General features: G+C 42.0%; 1 long non-coding RNA gene across 1 annotated transcript; it reads right to left on the reverse strand.

Moving 5' to 3' along the window:
* Positions 1-219: 219 nt before the first annotated feature.
* Positions 220-6,139, reverse strand: LOC118363152 (uncharacterized). Its single transcript, XR_004821365.2, has 2 exons — positions 5,367-6,139; positions 220-5,240 (listed from the first exon to the last, which is right to left on the reverse strand). It is a non-coding gene; the product is annotated as an uncharacterized LOC118363152 (long non-coding RNA).
* Positions 6,140-19,426: the final 13,287 nt, after the last annotated feature.

The raw sequence follows: 19,426 nt of genomic DNA on the forward strand, positions 1-19,426 counted from the left end.
TGCATTTTAAATTACAGAGGTGATCTGATCCTAGATCAGCACTCATCTGAGCCTTTATGAATATGGGCTCAGATAGTTTCCCATCTGCCTAATGGTTCAGGAAGGGTTGGGGGTAAGAAGCAGGGAATTGAGGATATATTATGTATTAAACCTTCCTGATATGAACCAGCACAAAAATCATGTTAAACAGAGAAAAATAAGGTTTCACTATGACATCCATTGAAAAAACAACTTTATTAAAACAAATTATTTGCTGCATTATATAGATTGTCAACAAAAATGTAATAGGCTACTTCAATATGCTAACATGCAGCCATCAGTACAGATAGAAGATATCCTGTATGTCATTGTTAAACAATTGAATAGGAACTCCTGTTGTTTAGAAATCCAAGTGTGTGCTATGTGCTAGATACAGTGGTGAGGACTTCCTGAAGCCAGCAGTGTCCTGGAGGGTAGGTCCCTGAAACTGAGCGCTAGATTCAGTTTACCAATCTGATGCTGACTGGTGATTTCCCCTCAACACACATTACTCAGTTTGTTCTGTTGTCAATTGCCAGAAAACAGAACATAATTATTCAGAAGTTGGACGTATTAAGAAATTCACAATGACAAAATGTTAATTTGTTGTTTTCATTTCAGGCTGTTATTGCACTCAGTGTAGTAATATAATTTATGCCCTTTAGTATGAGTGTTCATATGTGATGTTAGACGATGTTTATAACCAAAGCATTTGTAACATTCTTTGCATAGGTAAGATTTGTTAAATAGCTTAAGACATCTTAAATAGCTTAATGTGATGTAACCTTTCTTGCATACAGGGCAGATATATGGTCTCTCTCCTGTATGAGCTCTCATATGCAATGTCAATTCTATCTTCTGGTTAAATGCTTTGTCACAGTCTTTACACTGATATGGTCTCTCCCCTGTATGTATCCTTGAATGAATGGTCAAGTGTCCCTTCTGGTTAAACATTTTGCCACATTGTTTGCACTGATAGGGATTCTCTCCTGTGTGTATCCTTGTATGGATGGTCAAGTCGTGCTTCTGGATGAAGCTTTTCCCACATTGTTTGCACAGATAAGGTTTCTCTCCTGTGTGTACCCTTGTATGTCTGTTCAAATCATCCTTCTGGATGAAGCTTTTGCCACACTGTTTGCACAGATGAGGTTTCTCTCCTGTGTGTATTTTTAAATGCAAGGTTAAGTTTCCCTTACGTGTAAAGTTTTTGCCACATTGTCTACACTGATATAGGTTCCCCACTGCAGCAGAGTAGTCTGGATGAACTGAGAGGGGCTGATCACAGGTTGGTTGTGGTACTCTGAAGCCCTTTCCATCAGGTTCTGTTAAATTGTTTTCCTCGTCAATCTACACACAATACCCCATAATGAAAAAGCAAAAACCGTAAAAAATTTTTTTTATAGCAAATGTACTCAAAATAAAAGTATTCAGATCATTTGCTATGAGACTCGAAATTGAGCTCAGGTGCATCCTGTTTTTATTGATCATCCTTGAGATGTTTCTACAACTTGATTGGTGGTAAATTCAATTGATTGGACATGATTTGGAAAGGAACACACCTGTCTACATGAGGTCCCACAGTTGACAGTGCATGCCAGAGAAAAAACCAAGCCATGAGGTCACAGGAATTGTCTGTAGAGCACCGAGACAGGATTGTGTCGAGGCACAGATCTGGGGAAGGGTACCAAAACATTTCTGCAGCATTGAAGGTCCCCAAGAACCTAATGGCCTACATTCTTAAATGGAAGAAGTTTGGAACCACCAAGACTTTTCCTAGTGCTGGCCGCCCCACCAAACTGAGCAATCGTGGGAGAATGGCCTTGGTCAGGGAGTTCCAGAGTTCCTCTGTGGAGATGGTAGAACCTTCCAGAAGAACAACCATCTCTGCAGCACTCCACCATTCATGCCTTTAAGGTAGAGTGGCCAGACGGAAGCCACGACTCAGTAAAAAGGCACGACAGCCCGCTTGGAGTTTTCCAAAAGGCACCTAAAAGACTCTCAGACCATGAGAAACACGATTCTCTGGTCTGATGAAACCATTCTTTGGCCTGAATGCCAAGCGTCACGTCTAGAGGAAACCAGGCACCATCCCTATGGGGCGGCAGCGTAGCCTAGTGGTTAGAGCGTTGGACTAGTAACCGGAAGGTTGCGAGTTCAAACCCCCGAGCTGACAAGGTACAAATCTGTCGTTCTGCCCCTGAACAGGCAGTTAACCCACTGTTCCCAGGCCATCATTGAAAATAAGAATATGTTCTTAACTGACTTGCCTGGTTAAATAAAGGTAACATGGCGGTGTCGGCATCATGCTGTGAGGATGTTTTGTGGAGGCGCTGTGTTGTTTTTGTCGCACTCCTTTGCTTTATCTTGGCCAGGTCGCAGTTGTAAATGAGAACTTGTTCTCAACTGGCCTACCTGGTTAAATAAATATAAAACAAAAAATACCCAAGAAGACTCAAGGCTGTAATCGCTGCCAAAGGTGCTTCAACAAAGTACTGAATAAAGGGTCTTATTACTTATGTAAATTATATCAGTGACGTGATCAACCTGTTTTTGTTTGTCATGGGGAGTGTGTAGATTGATGAGAAGAAAAAAAAGATTGAATACATTTTAGAATTAAGGCTGTAACATAACAAAATGTGGAAAAAGTCAAGGTCTGACTACTTTCCGAATGCACTGTATGTATTGGCCATTGAGAGGCTTTGAAGCCACTGGTCAGCCATGTGGAGTAACCTAAGTATGAGTCATAATACCCATAAAACCTAGAGGTCGAAGAAGGAAATGGTTCCAATCGTTTTTACACCATTCATTTTTCCCATAGGGGATTTAAAAAACATTAACGTGACGTTTTGATAACTGTAAATCTTTCTAGGACAAATTGACTTATCAATACATTTGACTGTATATACCCCCCCCCCCTCCAAAAAAAAAGATTATGCTCATTTTTGCATTAATGTGCCTGTAATAGAATAAATGTGGCAGAAATTAATGTAGACATTAATAAATGCTTTTATATAGCTTCCCGAAGTGCACGTGCATATATATATATATATATATATATATATATATATATGCTCAAAAAAATAAAGTGAACACTTAAACAACACAATGTAACTCCAAGTCAATCACACTTCTGTGAAATCAAACTGTCCACTTAGTGAGCAACACTGATTGACAATCAATTTCACATGCTGTTGTGCAAATGGAATAGACAACAGGTGGAAATTATAGGCAATTAGCAAGACACCCCCAATAAAGGAGTGGTTCTGCAGGTGGTGACCACAGACCACTTCTCAGTTCCTATGCTTCCTGGCTGATGTTTTGGTCACTTTTGAATGCTGGCGGTGCTTTCACTCTAGTGGTAGCATGAGGCAGAGTCTACAACCCACACAAGTGGCTCAGGTAGTGCAGCTCATCCAGGATGGAACATCAATGCGAGCTGTGGCAAGAAGGTTTGTCAGCGCAGTGTCCAGAGCATGGAGGCGCTACCAGGAGACAGGCCAGTACATCAGGAGACGTGGAGGAGGCCGTAGGAGGGCAACAACCCAGCAGCAGGACCGCTACCTCCACTTTTGTGCAAGGAGGAGCAGGAGGAGCACTGCCAGAGCCCTGCAAAATGACCTCCAGCAGGCCACAAATGTGCATGTGTCTGCTCAAACGGTCAGAAACAGACTCTATGAGGGTGGTATGAGGGCCCGCCGTCCACAGGTGGGGGTTGTGCTTACAGCTCAACACCGTGCAGGACGTTTGGCATTTGCCAGAGAACACCAAGATTGGCAAATTGGCCACTGGCGCCCTGTGCTCTTCACAGATGAAAGCAGGTTCACACTGAGCACATCTGACAGACGTGACAGAGTCTGGAGACGCCGTGGAGAACGTTCTGCTTCCTGCAACATCCTCCAGCATGACCGGTTTGGCGGTGGGTCAGTCATGATGTGGGGTGGCATTTCTTTGGGGGGGCCGCACAGCCCTCCATGTGCTCGCCAGAGGTAGCCTGACTGCCATTAGGTACCGAGATGAGATCCTCAGACCCCTTGTGAGACCATATGCTGGTGCGGTTGGCCCTGGGTTCCTCCTAATGCAAGACAATGCTAGACCTCATGTGGCTGGAGTGTGTCAGCAGTTCCTGCAAGAGGAAGGCATTGATGCTATGGACTGGCCCGCCCGTTCCCCAGACCTGAATCCAATTGAGCACATCTGGGACAACATGTCTCGCTCCATCCACCAACGCCACGTTGCACCATAGACTGTCCAGGAGTTGGCGGATGCTTTAGTCCAGGTCTGGGAGGAGATCCCTCAGGAGACCATTCGCCACCTCATCAGGAGCATGCCCAGGCATTGTAAGGAGGTCATACAGGCACGTGGAGGCCACACACACTACTGAGCCTCATTTTGACTTGTTTTAAGGACATTACATCAAAGTTGGATCAGCCTGTAGTGTGGTTTTCCACTTTCATTTTGAGTGTGACTCCAAATCCAGACCTCCATGGGTTGATACATTTGATTTCCATTGATCATTTTTGTGTGATTTTGTTGTCAGCACATTCAGCTATGTAAAGAAAAAAGTATTTAATAAGAATATTTCATTCATTCCGACCAAGGATGTGTTATTTTAGTGTTCCCTTTATTTTTCTGAGCAGTGTATATATGTCATTGGGATAGATGTGGTAAAGAGGTCAATGGTAGCAGACCGTGGGGGATAGGACGCTGGATTGGCGTACATTCAACAAATCTGATCTAACAGAGTGGATATTTGGCCCACAATGTGGTTACTAAAATAAGATTTGGATATATTTGGGTGTTTTCACTGCATAAAATGTATCAGTTGTCACTTTTCAGGTTCGGGAAAAAGTGACTGCTAAATGATAACTCCCATTCGTATAAACTGGTAGCATAGTTAGCATATAGAAATAGGTGGTGGTGGCCAGTAGTTTTGTTAACTGTAATGCAGTTGATTGATGACGATGTCATGAACATGTATTGGGGTTGACATCTATACAGCATTATACTCCGATCTTTACCTCAACATAGTGTGACATACACATATAAGCAATGGCCTAAATGAAGGATAATGTTGCTGGGGGGCAATGGGGAGATTCGGGATGGAGATGCAGGTGGAAAACGGTGCAGTCTTTGTACTTCATGCTATCCTGGCTGAAACTGCGTATGTCAAGCACAGGGAAACGAACTTCGTGGCTTCCATGGGTGGGGGCAGTCGTTATATCCTGAATTCAAGAAAGCAATGTTGCGTTCAGAGTGCGCATATTACAAACTGGCACATGAATTAAGTTTTGTAACGTTAATCTACAAATCAAATATCTTCGTGATAACAACTGTAGCTCGCTACAAACCTGCTCCGTGTAACTTAATCTCTGGTTGGAAAACCATGTCCAACAGCCTCCGTAGGCGCTCGATCTCCTCTGCTGTACAGCATATTTCTTGCTGATACTCTGCTATAATCTTCTCCACGGCCACGAATATCTCCACAGCAGCTCCCGGCAAGCGCTCGGTGACGAACACATTAAACAACTGTAGTTTTGACATATTGGCGATGGTTATGAAAGTCTAGCTGTTCGTTTTATCAAAGAAATGTTGGTTGAAACCTCTGTCTGATTAGCCTAGGCTAGCGTCTACTCCACAGCCTTTGTAAACAACAATTATGCAGTATGCTTCTTTCTAGTGTTGCCAGGTTGAGATAACATTTCCAGATCAATGACCACTCGAAACACACGGACAAGGCCTAAAAACCATCCCCAAAAATGTTTTGCGCAGCAAGAGAGGAGTTGACACATTTATCCTTTCTCTATAACATTATCGAGAGAATTAAGGAAAATCGACGTAAGAAGCCAAATTCTGTTTCATCAAAATAATAATTCGTGTGAGCTAACGTGATGCAATAAAGGAATGAGAAAGCTTAATTCGCCGTTATTAAACTCGCCAGATCATTTTCCATCAATACCTGTCGTTTTAACTCGTTTGATTGCTATGATTGTAAATCAATCCCTTTTGCACACAAAGCTTAAATCTGACTGGAGCGTTTAAGTGATGAAAGTTGGACACGGGGTCGGTGTACTTTTTGGGCAAAAATATTTCCTGTTTAGATGAAAGGATAAAAAATAGTAAAGGGTCGTTCTTCCTTTATTTGATTTAAATCTGAAATCAAACAAACAGGTTGTTTTTATTGTCTAAAATAAATATCAAATAACGAGAAACGGAATAATTATTTGATTATTCAAATGTTGTTTTTACATATCGGTTCTGGTTCAATCCGTGCACCGTATGTTTGTTTTGGTCAATTAATAGCCGTGGTTTCCAGACAACACAGAAAATATAAATGCGTCTGCATGTGTTTAATCTGCATATGTAATCGAATAAAAAACTATATTTATTTGTAAAAAAAAAAAAAAAACAGTTTCTCGTTCTAATGATTTGACGATTGACACTCGACGTAGTGGGTCATGTGACCAGTCCTGAGTCCAAATTGGCCTAGGTCAGTGAGACAGTCACTTGCACTTCCAAAACTTTTACAACCTTAACGACTCACCTGTAGCCTACATAATTTTGTATAGGCTCTATAACATGCCGCTGATCACCACAAGCGTCAGTGCCTACGAGTTTAGACAACAAGACCACATGGGCAGTCAGCCCTTTGAAATTCGCGCGTCATGACCAATGATCTACAGTGGTCATGACTTATGGAGAATAGTTAGTTTAGTCTTGCCTATGTCAGGATCTGGCCATTTGTGATGAGCCTATAAGCTACATAAATAATAAGGTATGATATATTTGTTTTAAGAGCTCTGTCCACGGACCTATAGCATATGACACGGATTTTCTAACTCTGACGCGCAACGGTGGGTAAAGACCGGGGCCCAGTTCCCAAAATCATCTTGATGAATATAGCTTTAAGCTGCTTTTGGCAAACAGAGACCGGGGCATCGTTTTCCCTGAGCCTTTGTATAGCGTTAGAACCATCTTACGATGTATCTTTAGTAGCCGAGGTGTTTCCCAGAGACTTCGTTAGTAACGTGGCTCTTGAAACCCTTGCACATCTACGAGTGATCCAGACCACATATAGAGCAGGCAAAGTGCACCGTTGGACTAATTTTCTCACAAGACATAATTCCAAAATAATTTATACGAGTTTTGTGTAAATGGGGATGATCATACGATGACAAATGTTTCATTTGGGTAATGTAAAAAAATATCTAATGTAATATTTTAAATATGTATTTGTAACATTTTGTCAAGATTGGTTTTATCCCAAACGGAATCTTATCTGGTACAAATTGGAAACACCTGGAACACTATAAACACCAAGTCATTGTCAGGCGTCAGCGAAATAACAATAATACAGCATATACTTTGGCTGCTATTCAGCAGAACATAACCCGCGGCTGCGCAGGCGTTTGTTGTAATGCCCATATTCCCAACAACCTGAGCCCGTTGCAGACACACAATGATGGATTAGAAATACAAGAGAGGAGATATTCATTCAGCCAACCAACCAACCCACTGCAATTTTGCGCGGAGTGCTGAGGTGCAGCTTCGAACAGCATTGTGTTTTTACGTAGTGGGGAGTTCTCTCCAGCCCCTTGGGGATGGACACGTCATCAGAACATAAGGGAAAAACCTAAATGTGTGCAGTAGAGGGTTAGTTACTGTAGATATTTGTGGGCTAAAAGGAAACAGACTGATATTTATTTTATTACGTTTGTTTGGCAGGGACAATGCACAACAAAAACATAGGCTGTCTCAGAGCACCAAACATGTCGCACCAGATTTAGCGAATAGTTCATTTCCATCCGTAGTACCTAAAATATCCAGACATGGAAACGTATACAAAACAGAAAAAAATAAATGCATTTTACAGTAAAAAAACTACAACTGATCAGGACTTAACACAGAAGTCAAAACATTGTGGTGCAGTGTGCTAGAGCACTGTGGAGGAAATAAAACCACCGGGGTTCAAATCAGGAAATCAATCAAAATTACTTGTAGATTATAGTTTTATTTATTTTAATTCAAAAAATCTGCGAAATGTATAGGCCTAGCCTGTTTCACATGAAATGTGGGTTACTAGTCGTCGTTGCTTATGACGCAAGCGGCATCAATTTCAGCAGCAGGAAAATGGACAGATCCCCCAACGGAGTCATGTGAAAAACCGAACATTCCCCCAACGACGCTTTTAGCCTTAGCCGTCACTCTTACAGGCTCACTCTATCTGCTTGTTTGGTAAACACTTACAAAGTTGGATAGTAAATAACGACGCATGTTACGACCATCGTAATACTTAAAGCGGCAATCAGCAATAGAAATAATAACAAAGCGGGCCCTGCCCACCCCTGGTTTGGTGTAACGCTCAGGGATGGGGCTGGATACATTATACCACACTCAAATTCATAGAGCTATGGATGCAAGGATTGACCATCCATGATATAAAAATGTTTTTTTAACCATGTTTTGAGACTATAGCGTGTTTGTAAAAAAATAAATAATAATAACGTCTACAAACGTTGGAGTAAATGTTGGGTTCTGGTGAACGACAGTTGAACTAAGCTCATGATGCATGTTACATTTTTCAAAAATTAACATTTTCAAGAATTAACATATTTATAAGTACAAAATGTATGTAGTACCTGCTGATTGCCCCTTTAAGTTACACCGCAACTGGGAAACTTGGCTCTGATCCGTCGGTCTCTCCTGGACTGTGTCACCTTCAGTGTTCTCCAGACAGTCCAGAGGTAAAGAGCCACACGTCGAAAACCAAATTGGCAATGAGGTAAGCTAGGCTATGGGTTACAGAGTTTATTTGTCCAATTATGTAGGCTACTATACCGTTGCAGGGTCACCTAGTGGCGATATATACCGTGCATTCGGAAAGTATTCAGCCCCCTTCCTCTTTTCCACATTTTGTTACGTTACAGCCTTATTCCAAAATGGATACAATTATCAATCTACACACAATAACCCATCATGACAAAGCGACAAAAGGTTTTTAGACATTTTTACAAATGTATAAATAAAAAAAGATACCTTATTTACATATGGGACCAGTCAAGTTTGGACACCTACTCATTAAAGGGTTGTCTTTTATTTTTTCCTATTTTCTACATTGTATAATAGATAGTGAAGACAACTAAACACATATGGAATCATGTAGTAACCCAAAAAAGTGTTAAACAAATCAAAATATATTCTTCAAAGTAGCCACCATTTGCCTTGATGACAGCTTTGCACACTCTTGGCATTCTATCTACCAGCTTCACCTAGAATGCTTTTCAAACAGTCTTGAAGGAAGTCCCATATATGCTGAGCACTTGTTGGCTGCTTTTCCTTCACTCTGAGGTCCAACTCATCCAAAACCATATCAATTGGGTTGATGTCAGGTGATTGTAGAGGCCAGGCCATCTGATGCAGCACTTCATCACTCTCCTTCTTGGTCAAATAGCCCTTACACAGCCTGGAGATGTGTTGGGTAATTGTCCTGTTAAAAAAACAAATGATAGTCCCACGAAGCACAAACCAGATGGGATGGCGTATCGCTGCAGAATGCTGTGGTAGCCATGCTGGTTAAGTGTGCCTTGAATTTTAAATACATCAGACAGTGCCACCAGCAAAGCAACCCCACACCATCTCCTCCATGCTCCACAGTGAGAACCAAACATGCAGAGATCATCCGTTCACCTACTCTACGTCTCACACTCACAAAGACACTGCGGGTTGGAACCAAAAATCTCAAATTTGCACTCATCAGACCAAAGGACATGTTCAACAGTCTAATGTCCATTGCTCATGTTTCTTGGCCCAAGCAAGTCTCTTCTTATTGGTGTCCTTTAGTAGTGGTTTCGTTGCAGCAATTCAACCATGAAGGCCTGATTCACACAATCTCCTCTGAATAGTTGAAGTTTGGAACCACCAATACTCTTCCTAGAGCCGGCCACCCGGCCAAACTGAGCAATCAGGGGAAAAGGGCCATGGTCAGGGAGGTGACCAAGAACCCGATGGTCACTGACAGAGTTCGTCTGTAGAGATGGGAGAACCTTCCAGAAGGACCACCATCTCTGCAGCACTCCACCAATCAGGCTTTTATGGTAGAGTGACCAAACCGAAGCCACTCCTAAGTAAAAAGGCACATGACAGCCCACTTGTGCTCAGACCATGAGGTAACATGGTAACGTCTGGTGTTCAACCTTCCCAAGTTCTCTCACGTCACCCCGCTCCTCCGCTCTCTCCACTGGCTTCCAGTTGAAGCTCGCATCCGCTACAAGACCATGGTGCTTGCCTACGGAGCTGTGAGGGGAACGGCACCTCAGTATCTCCAGGCTCTGATCAGGCCCTACACCCAAACAAGGGCACTGCGTTCATCCACCTCTGGCCTGCTCGCCTCCCTACCACTGAGGAAGTACAGTTCCCGCTCAGCCCAGTCAAAACTGTTCGCTGCTCTGGCCCCCCAATGGTGGAACAAACTCCCTCACGACGCCAGGACAGCGGAGTCAATCACCACCTTCCGGAGACACCTGAAACCCCACCTCTTTAAGGAATACCTAGGATAGGATAAAGTAATCCTTCTCACCCCCCTAAAAGATTTAGATGCACTATTGTAAAGTGGCTGTTCCACTGGATGTCATAAGGTGAATGCACCAATTTGTAAGTCGCTCTGGATAAGAGCGTCTGCTAAATGACTTAAATGTAAATGTAACAAGAGGTAACAAGATTCTCTGGTCTGATTAAACCAAGATTGAACTATGGCCTGGCACCATCCCTACGGTGAAGCATGGTGGTGGCAGCATCATGCTGTGGGGATGTTTTTCAGCAGCATGGACTGGGACACTAGTCAGGATCGAGGGAAAGATGAACGGAGCAATGTACAGAGAGATCCTTGATGAAAACCTGCTCCAGAGCACACAGGACCTCAGACTGGGACGAAGATTCATCTTCCAACAGGACAACAACCCTAAGCACACAGCCAAGACAACGCAGGAGTGGCTTCAGGACAAGTCTCAATGTCCTTGAGTGGCCCAGCCAGAGCCCAGACTTGAACCCGATCGAACATCTCCGGAGACCTGAATATAGCTGTGCAGCGACGCTCCCCATCCAACCTGACAAGAGCTTGAGAGGATCTGCAGAGGAGAATGGGAGAAACTCCCCAAATACAGATGTGCCAAGCTTGTAGCATCATACCCAAGAAAACTTGACACTGTAATCACTGCCAAAAGGTGATTCAACAAAGTACTGAGTAACGGGGTCTGAATCTTACGTAAATGTGATATAAATATATTTTAACATTTGCAAAAACTTCTAAAAACCTGTTTTTGCTTTGTCATTATAGGGTATTCTGTGTAGATTGAGGGAAAGAAAACAATGTAATACATTTTAGAACAAGGCTGTAATGTAACAAAATGTGGGAAAAGTCAAGTGGTCTGAATACTTTCCAAATGCACTGTAAGACGAAAAAGTAGCCTACAAGTGGATTTCCAGCTATTTTGCTATAACGCCGCATCTGTCACACAGAACAGGCGTCGGATAAATTCCCAACGATTTCACAAGTTATGGTATTTTTGCAGTATTGTGATCTTTGAGCAGTATGAGCTGTTTTCAGTGTCAATGAGGGTCCCAAGACAAGACCAAGACACCAACGTTGAGTTGGCCTGTTTTTTTTACTATTGCTTTCTAATCAAATCTAACAGTCCTAACTGAGTTTTTTTTCACACAAAACTTGCTTAATTCATAGAACAAGTTTAAATGAACTGAATTTCTAAGCAGAACAATACTAGCATGAGAATCATACACTAAAGTCACACTCATTTGTCATTACCTCTGAAATCAATCAATAAAGGAATAAGGCACCAAACACTTGGTTTTTGAAAGCTGTATTTTTTTATTTACTGTAATAAGAGACATAACACTGCATTGAAGAATAAAAAGGAGGAAAAAGCAACACTTACCTGTAGGGAATCCTAATAAAAACAGTTGGAGTGAGGTAACACTGAAGAGCAATGTTAATGTTGTTGTTCTTAACCAGTTTTCTGGTCTCATATCTGCAGCATGTAGAGCGAGTGCACCTGGGGAACAGAGGGAGACAATGACATGATTAAAACCACCTCCACACCAGTCGACCTATCCCAACCCAGGAAAACCTCTACAGATAGAAATACATTGTATAGATTAGAACAGGGCAGCAGGTAGCCTACTGAGAGAGTTGGGCCAGTAACCACAAGGTTGCTGGTTTGAATCCCAGAGACTAGGTGAAAAACCTGTCAATGTGCCCTTGAGCAAGGCACTTAACTCTAATTCCTCCTGTAAGTTGCTCTGGATAAGAGCGTCTGCTAAATTACTCAAATGTAACATATCTGTCTGTCATTAAATTAGTAAATCACGTCAGCTCTTCTCATTAACTTTGATGTTGATCTGAAATGGTCACCGTTTCACCTCACTGAATATATCCCCTGATATTACACTAGGATGAAAACCAGCTGCCTTCAAGGAGCATAGTTGTGCACCCATGGGGTTGTTTCAACACCGGACCTCCATCCGTAAAACAGGCCATTATTATTACTCGTTATATTGATATGTCAATTGGCTTATGATGAGTACTGATAGATGAGGTTAATTTACTAAGTAGATCAGGGTTTCCCAAACTCGGTCCTGGGACCCCTCTGGGTGCACACTTTGTAGATGACAAACACATATCGATAGAGAAAATTGTGTGTGTGTGTGTGTGTGTGTGTGTCAGACAGATGCAATACGAAACTCCATGTGGTACATGCTTTAGTGAAACAGGACAAATCAGACCCACCCTTTAGAATGACACAGTGCTGCGGCCTTGATGTGCGAGATGGTCGCCAGGTAATATCCACTTGAAGGACAAGCATCCTTCATTCATTGACTCACTTATTAATTCATCCTTCATTCTACTAATACACAGTGGATTCCACCAAGTGGATTGGTAGTATGTCATGTCACAGATGACAATGAAACAACATTCATTCAGGATACTAATGACAGGTGTATGTTGTAAGGACGGTTGTGTTAAACGGAACAGATGGTCCTAAAGCAGTGTTTGTCAGTCCTGCTGCTAGGCAACCAACAAGCTACAGAAATGCTGTTATTTCATCAATACTAGTGGCATGTCAACAGACAACATATAGAGGTCTTCACAGGCCCAACAGGCCTGAAATATTGACATCTGACCAGAGACCCGAGCGGGTTCTAAATTCAGACTTTTGACTCAGATCTGATAATTGTCACGGTCTCAGGTACGTGCAATTGAAAATGATTTACCGACCAGAACCGATGATAACTATCCAAGCTTGTTATGTGTCAGCCAATTGCAACTCAATAAAAATGTATAGCTTATGTATAGCTGAGACTGGGTTTGGCTGCTCACCTCACACATGCCTTCTGATGTGGAGACAGAGAGAGCGAGTGAAAGGAGCCTTGGCCTAGGTTAGGACAGTCACGAAATTGTCAGCCAGTGATTGTCAAGCAATTAACTGTCGGTCTCAAGGTAATTGACAGTTAATTAACATGAACACATTTAGCATCTCCTGTTTTCAACATATTTTAAAAAGTCAAATAAATCCATGTAACAGCCTACACCTTCAAAATAAATCCATTATTTATTTTAGACAGGTCTAAAGAAGCATGATATGAAGAAAATGTCTATTTCAGAAGAAAAGAATAGCATACTCTGAGTTGTCCTTTTGTTAGGTCCTGATCTGGCTATGCCATCAAGATGGTTATGGGCTACACTAATTCCTTTAGCAGACAAGATTTGCTTATAATTCTGTGGCATAGGCTGTACACACTCAAAGTGTCTCTCATTCACAATTTGACAAGCACTTGATAATGCCTAGAATTTCACGGCGGCATCCCCTTTGTGGCCTTAATGAACCCTAAAAAAATCCAGGCCTTTTGCAGCCCAAAGTTTTGCGATGTGTCCTGAGTGTGCTGTGCAATTCGAAGCGGCTCTCACTCACATGGCTCTCGATCACATGATCAGGTCCTTCTTACAGGCTACAAGTGAAGACAGACACGTCGGGGACGCAACTGCGCACGTCCTTATCTAATTACGAGGTGCATATTGAAAGATATTGGAAGAACTGTCCACATTTACTTTTTGTCAGCCAACAAGATGAGTAGGCCTAATGAACTGCAAAAGCAATAGCCTATGTCAATCTACTCATAGTACAAAAGTTGACCTATTCTATTCAGTGCGAGAAATAAATATTCCAAACAGTCTGGGACAGTTGTGGGATGCGATAGATCCTAAACGAATACAACCACTAGCATCAATTTTATTTATTTTTTCATGCAATGTGGCTGACGCAACAGATCAACGCATTTAGCTTAAAATGTTTATTAACTATTAGGCTATTTCTTCACATAAGCACAGCAATGTGCACATGGTAGTAGACTATAAGCTCGAATGTTCCATTAGTGGAAAACACCATTATCAAAAGTGACCGCAAATGCAATTATGCATGTAATGCTTTTATTAAAAAGGTGCATTTTTAATGGTGAAAATTATCTTCCCCAAACTTGAAACTCACGCGCTGCTTATGTATGCCAGTTAGGCGCTACACCCTTTGTAAAGCAGATTAATGTGCTTCATTTTAAGATGTTACTTGGCCACTTTTGTGACACAAACCTTATCAATACATATAGGCCTAAGGGCTAGGAAATATGCTGGGCATCATTCACAAGTGATAATATATCATTCAAAATTGATAAGCTTATAATATTGTCATCCATCCGACTATTCTTCATTTATTCTTGTCTTTACATATACTAAATAATGTGTGAATTTTTGGGGGATTTAGAAATGGACCATTATCATGCATGTGTATCAAAACAGGGGCAGCAGGAAAAAAAATACATGTCATCTATGCACTTAAATAACGAATGGAGGACGCTTTTCCCTGTGGTTTATTTCATTCCAGCCAGGTACACTATACTGCTGTTGTAAATAGAAGCAATGTGCTTAATATTAGGAAAGTTGAGAAATAAATATAGTAGGCCTAGCCTATAGAAAGCTGATGGGATCCTCCTCTTTTTATTAGCGGCCATCACTCTGTTTTGTCACTCAATTGCATAGCCTATAGCAAGGTTGCGCAACATGAGCGAATGGGCTTTCATGGGTGTTTTATTCGATTTGAATAGATTTGCATTGATGTCAGTGTGAATAGAGGGACAATAGAGTGCGGAGTACCAGGCAGTTAGCACGTTTGGTAGGCCACTAATGACCAGCAGCACTATCAGAGCTTGGAGAAGCCTAATTACTTTGACTAAACGGTCATGTGGAATTTGACTGCCTTCATGACTTGTGACCGCGGTCACCACAACAGCCCTAGCCTAGGCTACTATTGATTGCGAAGATGGAGGCCTTTTTCATTGACGTAAAATTAAAGTTAAAGGATTTTGATTAGGATCTCCATTAGCAACAAACTATAGTATAGTGAAATTATTATTTTCGTACTGATTATTTGTTTTAGTATTGTATATTATTATTGCAAATAGTGTTTTGTTTCTTTGCCAAGACATTTTTGTTGGCTAAATTATGTTTGAACTGTCTTTTTTATTGTGTGGGCCTACAAAAGGCACCCACCATTGTTGGTAATTACTGCAATATAAGCCTGTTCAAAACTTTAAACCAGTTTTGTTTCTTTCTGTTGAGACATTTGTTTTGGCCCAAATGACACTGAACAATATAAAACACAACATGCAACAATTCCAAAGACTTGAGTTACAGTTCATATAAGGAAATAAGTCAATTTAAATGAATTCATTAGGCCCTTATTTTATCTTTATTTAACTAGGCAAGTCAGTTAAGAACAAATTCTTATTTTCAATGACGGCCTAGGAACAGTGGGTTAACTGCCTGTTCAGGGGCAGAACAACAGATTTGTACCTTTGCAAGTTCAAATCCCTGAGCTGACAACCTTCCGGTTACTAGTCCAATGCTCTAACCACTATGCTACCCTGCCATCCCATCTATGGATTTCACATGACTGGGAATACAGGTATGCATCGATTGGTCACAGATAACTTTTAAAAAATAATGTAGGGGAGTGGTTCAGAAAACCAGTCAGGATCTGGTGTGACCACCATTTGCCTCATGCAGCGTGACATCTCCTTTGCATAGAGTTGTCCCACTTCTCTTCAATGGCTGTGCAAAGTTGCTGGTTATTGGCCGGAACTGGAACCGACTGTCGTACATGTTGATCCGGACTTCCAGAGCATCCCAAACATGCTCAATATGTGACACGTCTGGTAGGTCTGAAGGTCACTTTAGAATTGGGACATTTTCAGCTTCCAGGAATTGTGTACATATCCTTGCGACATGGAGTGTGCATTATCATTCTGAAACATGAGGTGATTGCGGCGGATGAATGGCACGACAATGGGCCCCAGGATCTCGTCACGGTATCTCTGTGGATGCAAATTGCTATAGATGAAATGCAATTGTGTTCATTGTCCATAGCTTATGCCTGCCCATACCATAACCCCACCGGCACCATGGGTTACTCTGTTCACAACATTGACATCAGCAAACTGCTCACCCACACGACATCATGCTGTCTGCCACCTGTCCAGTACAGTTGAAACCGGGATTCATCCGTGAAGAGCACACTTTTCCAGCGTGCCAGTGGCCATCGAAGGTGAGCATTTGACACTGAAGTCGGTTACGATGCCGAACTGCAGTCAGGTCAAGACCCTGGTGAGGATGACGAGCATTCAGATGAGCTTGTGCAGACAGTTTGTTCCGAAATTCTTCGGTTGTGCAAACACACACTTTTATTGGCTATCTGGGTGGCTGGTCTCAGACGATCCTGCAGTTGAAGAAGCTGGATGTGGAGGTCCTGGGCTGGCGTGGTCACACGTGGTCTGCGGTTGTGAGGCCGGTTGGACGTACTGCCAAATTCTCTAAAACGGAGGCCTCGTATGGTAGAGAAATGAACATTCAATTCTCAACAGCTCTGATGGACATTCCTGCAGTCAGCATGACATAAGACAACCAAAATCACAAATGATCTTTTTGAAGGACATACCATTAAATCTGCCCCCACTCCCTTTCAAACATGTGTAAGTGCAAGTCATTATCACTCAACACATCCTCCCCACTCGCTCAATCATACAAATATCCACACACACAGTATAGTCCTGTATGCTACGTTATATTGTCAAAGTCAGAAGAGTTACAGATCGAAAAGCATTGTTTAGAACAGACATTCTCTGTAAGGTGTAATGGGGAACAGTGTCAGCTCTACACATTACATTTCTATCAGCAACATTCTAAACAATGCAGCACCACAGAATACACCTAGTCCAAAAATCTAAATGTCTTAAGATGTTGCAAGATATGAGTTCTCTGAATTAAAAAAAACTGGCCAACTAACAATTAAACATATACACTATATTGAAAATCATGATTTACATTAAAATACTTAATGATGGATGGACACTAATTCCTTCACCAGTTGCATTCACTAATCTGTGGTGGGTTTATCTGAGTTCTAGTTAGACACCCATACATAGTTACACACACAAAAGTATGTGGACACCCCTTCAAATTAGTGGATTTGGCTATTTCAGCCACACCCATTGCGGACAGCTGTATAAAAATCGAGCACACAGCCATGCAATCTCCATAGACAAATATTGGTAGTAGAATGGCCTTACTGAAGAGCTCAGTGACTTTCAACGTGGCACTGTAATAGGATGCCACCTTTCCAAAAAGTTAGTTTGTCAAATTTCTGGCCTGCTAGAGTTGCCCCGGTCAACTGTAAGTGCTGTTATTGTGAAGTGGAAATGTCTAGGAGCAACAATGGCTCAGCCACGAAGTGGTAGGCCACACAAGCTCCCAGAACGGGACAGCCGAGTGCTGAAGCATGTAGAAATTGTCTGCACTCGGTTGCAACACTCACTACCAAGTTCCAAATTGTTCGTCGGGAGCTTCATGAAATGGGTTTCCATGGACGAGCAGCCGCACAAAAGCCTAAGATCACCATGCGCAATGCCAAGCGTTGGCTGGAGTAATGTAAAGCTCGCCGCCATTTAACTCTGGAGCAACGCATTCTCTGGAGTGATGAATCACGCTTCACCATCTGGCAGTCCGACGGACAAATCTGGGTTTGGCGGATGTCAGGAGAACACTACCTGCCCCAATGCATAGTGTCAACTGTAAAGTTTGGTGGACTAAGAATAATGGTCTGGTGCTGTTTTGCATGGTTCGGTCTAGGCTCCTTATTTCCAGTGAAGGGAAATCTTATTGCTGCAGCATATAATGACATTCTAGACGATTCTATGCTTCCAACTTTATGGCAACAGTTTGGGGATGGTAGAGGTTTGATGGCATACCAGTAGAGGTCTATCTTTTTAGAAAAAAAAAATAATAAAAAATAATAATAATAATAATAATAATAATAAATATATAATATATATATATATATATATATATATATTACATTACACACAGTGGGGAGAACAAGTATTTGATAACCTGAAAAATCGGGAGTGTTTCCTAATATTTTATCATAGGTATACTTCAACTGTGAGAGACGGAATCTAAAACAAATATCCAGAAAATCACATTGTATGATTTTGAAGTAAATAATTTGCATTTTATTGCATGACATAAGTATTTGATCACCTACCAACCAGTAAGAATTCCAGCTCTCACAGACCTGTTAGTTTTTCTTTAAGAATCCCTCCTGTTCTCCACTCATTACCTGTATTAACTGCACCTGTTTGAAATCGTTACCTGTATAAAAGACACCTGTCCACACACTCAAACAGACTCCAACCTCTCCACAATGGCCAAGACCAGAGAGCTGTGTAAGGACACCGGGGCTAAATTGTAGACCTGCACAAGGCTGGGATGGGCTACAGGACAATAGGCAAGCAGCTTGGTGAGAAGGCAACAACTGTTGGCGCAATTATTAGAAAATGGAAGAAGTTCAAGATGACGGTCAATCACCCTCGGTCTGGGGCTCCATGCAAGATCTCACCTCGTGGGGCATCAATGACCATGAGGAAGGTGAGGGATCAGCCCAGAACTACACGGCAGGACCTGGTCAATGACCTGAAGAGAGCTGGGACCAGTCTCAAAGAAAACCATTAGTAACATACTACACCGTCATGGATTAAAATCCTGCAGGGCACGCAAGGTCACCCTGCTCAAGCCAGCACATGTCCAGGCCCGTCTGAAGTTTGCCAATGACCATCTGGATGAACCAGAGGAGGAATGGGAGAAGGTCATGTGGTCTGACGAGACAAAAATAGAGCTTTTTGGTCTAAACTCCACTCGCTGTGTTTGGAGGAAGAAGGATGAGTACAACCCCAAGAACACCATCCCAACCGTGAAGCATGGAGGTGGAAACATCATTCTTTGGGGATGCTTTTCTGC

This window comes from Oncorhynchus keta, unplaced genomic scaffold (assembly GCF_023373465.1).
Source record: "Oncorhynchus keta strain PuntledgeMale-10-30-2019 unplaced genomic scaffold, Oket_V2 Un_contig_1863_pilon_pilon, whole genome shotgun sequence".
NCBI lineage: Eukaryota > Metazoa > Chordata > Actinopteri > Salmoniformes > Salmonidae > Oncorhynchus > Oncorhynchus keta.